The sequence below is a fragment of the Pyrus communis genome, chromosome 16 (genome assembly GCF_963583255.1).
Source record: "Pyrus communis chromosome 16, drPyrComm1.1, whole genome shotgun sequence".
NCBI lineage: Eukaryota > Viridiplantae > Streptophyta > Magnoliopsida > Rosales > Rosaceae > Pyrus > Pyrus communis.
The window spans coordinates 19,598,744-19,604,928 of NC_084818.1; the positions used below are offsets into that span (position 1 = coordinate 19,598,744).

The 6,185-nt window shown below is 36.3% G+C and overlaps 2 long non-coding RNA genes across 2 annotated transcripts; both read left to right on the forward strand.

The window, feature by feature from the left end:
- The first annotated feature begins 1,462 nt into the window (after nucleotides 1-1,462).
- LOC137721489 (uncharacterized) lies at nucleotides 1,463-3,285 on the forward strand. Its single transcript, XR_011066644.1, has 4 exons — nucleotides 1,463-1,904; nucleotides 2,445-2,509; nucleotides 2,657-2,746; nucleotides 3,160-3,285. It is a non-coding gene; the product is annotated as an uncharacterized lncRNA (long non-coding RNA).
- Nucleotides 3,286-4,063: 778 nt separating this feature from the next.
- On the forward strand, nucleotides 4,064-5,933 carry LOC137721490 (uncharacterized). The gene is made up of 3 exons (XR_011066645.1): nucleotides 4,064-4,129; nucleotides 5,195-5,259; nucleotides 5,869-5,933. It is a non-coding gene; the product is annotated as an uncharacterized lncRNA (long non-coding RNA).
- Nucleotides 5,934-6,185: the final 252 nt, after the last annotated feature.

The following is a 6,185-nucleotide window of genomic DNA, read 5'->3' on the forward strand; positions in this document are numbered from 1 at the left end:
AAAAAGTTAAGAACAGTAACGTAAATTTTATAAAACCAAATTTTGTTGTTTTTAGTTTAAACCTCACCTATAGGTGATTTTATCATCTCTAATTTTAAAAAATAAAATAAAATAAAAAGCAAACCCCTCTCATTCTCTCCTTACTCCCATGTTCTTTCTCACTCTCTTCCTCTCTTCTTCAATTTTAGAAACAAAACTAAAATTTTGCACATGATTTGTGTGTGGGCATGTACTAGTAAATTAAAAAATTAACTTTGGTTAGTTAGTGGGAACACATGACAAACTATAAAATGGGTGGTGAATATATGTCACATCCCGGCCCGGGGCGGATCACTTCCCGGGCCCGCTCCACCACTGTAGCACGATATTGTCCGCTTTGGGCTTACCATTCCCTCACGGTTTTGTTTTTGGGAACTCACGAGCAACTTCCCAGTGGGTCACCCATCATGGGATTGCTCTAAATTAAAAAATTAACTTTGGTTAGTTAGTGGGAACACATGACAAACTATAAAATGGGTGGTGAATATATGTCACATCCTGGCCCGGGGCGGATCACTTCTCGGGCCCGCTCCACCACTGTAGCACGATATTGTCCGCTTTGGGCTTACCATTCCCTCACGGTTTTGTTTTTGGGAACTCACGAGCAACTTCCCAGTGGGTCACCCATCATGGGATTGCTCTAGCCCCCTTCTCGCTTAACTTCGGAGTTCCTACGGAACCCGAAGCCAGTGAGCTCCCAAAAGGCCTCGTGCTAGGTAGGGATTGGAATATACATTTAAGGATCGCTCCCCTGGGCGATGTGGGATGTCATAATTATCTATTCTAAAACTAGGGAGCAATTGACTGTTCATTGGGCTACAGTCAATTGTTTGCCCCTCGATTTCACGCTATTTACAAAAAAACCATGAGAATTGGGCTGGGTTTGAAGGATATTATTTGAACTGATAAGGGTGATTTTGTCCGGACGGTTTAGGACGAATTACCCCTTCATTTCACCTTATTTGCAAGAAACCCATTATATGTGGACTAGGTTGGAAGGGCAATTTTGTCCTCTCGGTTTTGAGTGAATTAAAGGGTTGCCGTGTAAGGGTTCCACTTGCTGTCCTTCATTTATGGTTTCGGGGAAATTAAGCTCTCACAGAGAGCGGAAGAAACGGAGAGACAGAGACAGACAGAGAGAGAAAGAGAGAGAGAGAGACAGACAGAGAGAGAGATGCCGAGGGGAAGACAGCGCAGGGAGAGGTATGGCTGATGGATTTCAGAGGTGGGAAAGTGGGTTTTTTCTTCTCGGTTTTGAGTGAATTCGAGGGTTTTTGTGTGCAGTTTCGTTTGCTGTCCTTCAAGGAGGGTTTCGGGGGGATGGACTCTGACAGAGAGCGGAAGAAGAGAGAGAGAGAGAGAGAGAGAGAGAGAGAGAGAGAGAGAGAAGCAGGTGTTTCTGAAAATTTGAAAACAGAAGAAGAAGGTGTTTGTGAAGTCGGTTTCGACGAAGAAGCAGGCTAATATGGACCATATCACAGGGGATAAAATCCCAAGGGGCTTAGCGAAGTGTATGTCTTATGTTGATGGATTCTGTATCAAATTTGTTGTTGGTTTGTTTTCTTAAAGGTTGATCCGGATGAAGTGAATGCCCTGGCTCAACTCATGACCTGGAAGACTGCTGTGGCCGACATTCCATATGGTGGAGCCGAGGGTGGAATCGGATGCACCCCCAGGGACTTAAGTTTGAGCAAGTTGGAGCGTCTGATCGCGTCTTCGCTCAGAAAATCCATGACCTCATTGGAACTCATACTGATGTTCCCGCACCCGATATGGGCACCAATGTTCAGACCATGGCATGGATGTTGGATGAGTACTCCAAATTTAATGGTCACTCACCAGCTGTTGTCACTGGAAAGCCCATTGTCAGTATTCGACACTGACAAAATTAAGCCAAAAATCAGTTTCCTGGAGTTGAAAGGTAAGTAATTTGTAAATTCTATGTTTATGTCATTTGTTGTCAATGTTGTGATTTATAACATAATTGATTTGGTATGCATACAGAACTGGTGTTCTATGTTTATGTTGTCATTTGTTGTGAATGTGGTATAAAAATTTATGTTTATGTCATTAGTTAACAAAATGGCTCAAGTTCGATGCAAAGAGTGTAAGAAAAAACCATTATGTATTCCTTGCATACATAACTGCTATGCATTAATCTGCTCTGTATCCTTTAATATTTCTGATTAATAACTTACTAAGATGTTGGGTTAATTGAGTTCGTTTTGTTAGAATGGCCACCACTTTTTGAAGTGATTTTATGTGAGTAGAATCCACCAAATGATGTTTGATATGGTTAAACATATATATTCAAGATTTTGATCTCTGTGTGATTTGGCAATACTTTTCACCTAATATTCCTCTCTCTCTCTCTCTCATGAAGTCACTGATTGCATTAAAAAAAGGTTCCCAGTTAATCAAGTATAGCTGGAAAGGGAAGCCAAAACTTTGTCCATTCAGAATTTCTACCGTGAGTAATTTCCTTTACATTAGGATATTGGATTCATTTCATACTAATAAGTTTTTTATCTTACATCTTCTTCCTGCTATGCATCTCCACGATCATTACTAGATATCTTAACCGCTTGAATGGCTTCATATTTCGTATCTTTAACAGGATGAAACCACACTAATCCGTTATTCACATGGAGAAGAACGAACTCCGAAATTAGCTTCTGTCTCTCGAATTATCCCCGGACAGAGAACAGTGAGTTTACTCCACTACCAATAACTAATCAATATTGTTGTGTTTCAACTCAGTAATTGTGCATTTCAGTCTATAATTATGAACCACTATTGTGTCCTACTCGATGTATGTGGTTAAAAAATTTGGTTAAAACCGAGGATTGCTTTTTTTATTTTTTTTACATTATTGTTATCGTTCAAGCTAAAAATGTCTATATAGATAGTTTAGGAAGGGGGTGCTTACAATATAGAATGGCCATAAATGTTATTGTAATAGGTTGCTATTACATTTTGTGGTTAAATCAGATTGGTTGTCTAAACCGTGCTACGTGTTTCGTAACTCTCTGTATTTCTTATTTGTATCAGTGGAGTGGAGTTTATATTTTTGTTTTTCAAATTTGATTTCCTCTCATTTTGTTTTGATGGATATTTCAGAATTTGAGAAGGTGGTTGTGGTTTCGTGCAATCGCCGTTATGCAGCTCAGACCATCACGATTCACTATTGTAACCCCATCACTGCCGTCGCGACCACCGCCACCACATCACCGGTGTCAAAAACACTAGGTAATTTGTGAATTAGGGTTTTTTTTTTTTTTTTTTATTATGTGAATTTCTGGTTTAGGGATTTAGGGTTTTTGAGTTAGTTTTTGTGAAGGTCATTTTTTGATTTTAGGCACACTATAATCGATTACGAGTTTTCGGATCCTAAACACTTTGAAATGGTTTCCAGAAAAGACATGTTTCCAAAGGTGAGTAGTGACATTGTCAATTTCCTCAACCAATCTTCACTGGAATTTTCTCCGTCATCCTATATATTGCAGCATTAACACATTTGATAAGAAATTTTCAGTTTCTGGCCACTTAAGTTGGCAGGAAAATGGACACAATAAATTATCCATGGTCTTTATCATAGCTGAGAATTGGAAAGTGCCTGAAATTATTAGTTATTAAACTCTTCCTTTTTGTTTGAAATGCGGGTGGTGTTGGATAAATGGGATAAAAGAAATGGTTGTTGCCTGAAAAGTTATCTGAAAATAATGCAAAGAAAATTTTCTGCGTCGTTATTCTTTAATTGTATGATAATGTTTTCAATGTTTTAGATTACATTGATCTGTATTATTTTAAAGTATATATAAAGATTAGTTTATAGGTGTATGCACTTAATATTGGATATATGGTATTTTTCAGTTATTTGACATACAATTGCATATAATCTCAATTTTCTCCCGCAGATTTTATCTGAGCTTTGGAATCGTTGAAAAATTTGTCTAAATAATTAATTAATTGAAATGGTTATTAGTAATGAATGAGGTGTTTAATGTGTTTTTTGGTGTGTACAGAGCCAACGGTATGTTGCTAACGAAGGCAAAAACAAGATGCAGTTTGCTGCATATAGAAAACGGAGGTTAGTTTGATTCCAACTCCTTTTTTTTTGTTTATTTGAATAAAAAATTGGTAAGTTCGAGTGCAATTTGATTATTTCTTGCTTTTCTGCTGCCATTTGCCAAACCCACCAAAGCCACAAGAAAAGACGAGTAGAATTTTATATTCTCTACCCACTTTTATTCATGATTGCTGTTGGCTTCCTTTTTTTAGAAAGGAAAAGTCCCGCTCTTCTTGGACAATACCATCTTTCTCAAAACATGGATTCAGAAAGACATCTGACAGAATTTATTTTGAGTCTAAATTATTAAATTAGGAGAGCTAAGAAGATATTAATAACTCTGATTTTCTCTTTTGGCTACCACCTTGCTCTCCATTTCTCTTTTTCCTCCTGCTCTGCTACTTTTTCAGTGTTACAACCTCTATGCAAAAAACAAATTGTATGTGTTTTGCATGTTTTTGTTCATGCTTCTATTCTTTGTTGTCGTGGTGGTCACTATGTGAATGGAATTCTCAGTTATCTATTCCTCTACAATACATGATACATCTGATTTTTGTTCATTGGCAGATGATGCCACATTTTTATGCCATCACTCTGTTTGTTCTTTTGTGATTGTTATTGTTTGTTTTAAAATGTGTATGCTGTGTTTGCACAGATTAGAGCAGAGATCCATGATTTAAATTCAAAATAATCCTCACATCATAACATTATGTATTTAAATTTAACTAATAATGTTAAGTAATAAAATGACGTAACAAAACAATATTCATTGACGCACGCCAAAAACAAGAATCTTCATTCACGTTATTAATAAACCAATCAATATTTCATAATTTTTTGCATGTAAGTGTACTAATATCGATCCAAAGCCGCATGGCCTACCTGTGTGGTCAAATCTTTTGATATAACAATCTACTGTGGCTCAAGGGAACAGTTAATGATCCACATGGCATCAAAGTATCTTACTCAATTGTATATTACACGTGTGTTTTGCATTACGTGTGTGCAAATACCTTTTTTCACTGTCAATCTATATTAGTTTTGAATTCTGAGTTGATTTAACTAACAGGCTTCTTTTTATTTCAGATTAATTTGGTTCTCGCTAAATGAATCAAAGATCATAAGACTAGAACCAGTGGTTTCCAAAAAAGGTTGGTTCTTGAATATTTTCATTTATGCTTTTTCAGTTCTTTGAATCGACTTCCTATAATCCAAAATGAGCTATTGAACAACTCTTTTGCTACATTGTGTTTGCAAATCAATATTTAGGCTAATAATTGAAGGCTGATTCTTTTTTGTTGAAAAATGTAATCTGGATTCTTAAATTGTGGCGGTTAATGTGATTTTTAGGTGAATTTTTCGGGTGGGGGAGAAGGCGTGGGTGGGGGCTTTAAATTGTTATTCTCAATTGGTATATAAATATTTAAATGTGCAAAACATGGATATCATGGAAGAATTCAAATGTTTTTCCTGCATTAGGTTGGAGAGTATGATCATTTTCTGTTTGCACATCACAAAGTTTGTTTTGAGTACTTCTCACACCATTGAGGCACAAATGTTCTTCCTGCATTAGTTAATGTTCTTTATATCAAAATTTAATAAATTCAATTTTCCTTTGTATCCAAATATGTATTAAAGTAATTGTGATTGAAGTTTGTTTATGTTTGCTTTCCAAGATTTATTTTTTGTTTACATGTCTTACTCCGTTTATGAATGGTTTTTGGTTAACTAAAAGAATGCTTTTCATTCTCGGTTTTCAGGACTTTATCTACCGTTTACAAGTCAACCCCATAATACCAAAGTACAAGAGAAGCAAAGATTAGAGGTGATTTTTTCTCTAACTTATTTAGATTTTATATTCTGGGTTAATTATCAACCGGATACTGTTACTAGATTTAGAATTGTAATTTGGTACCACTGCTGCCACCTGCCGCTTCAGTTTTCACATCCAAATGCCACAAAATGCTAATTTTAAATTCTAGGTTATGGGTAAGCATTAGTATTTGGAGGCACAAATTCTTTTCAGCCGCTAAACCAAGTTCGAAATCTTTTTTTGTGTAGTTTATATTAGGCTATT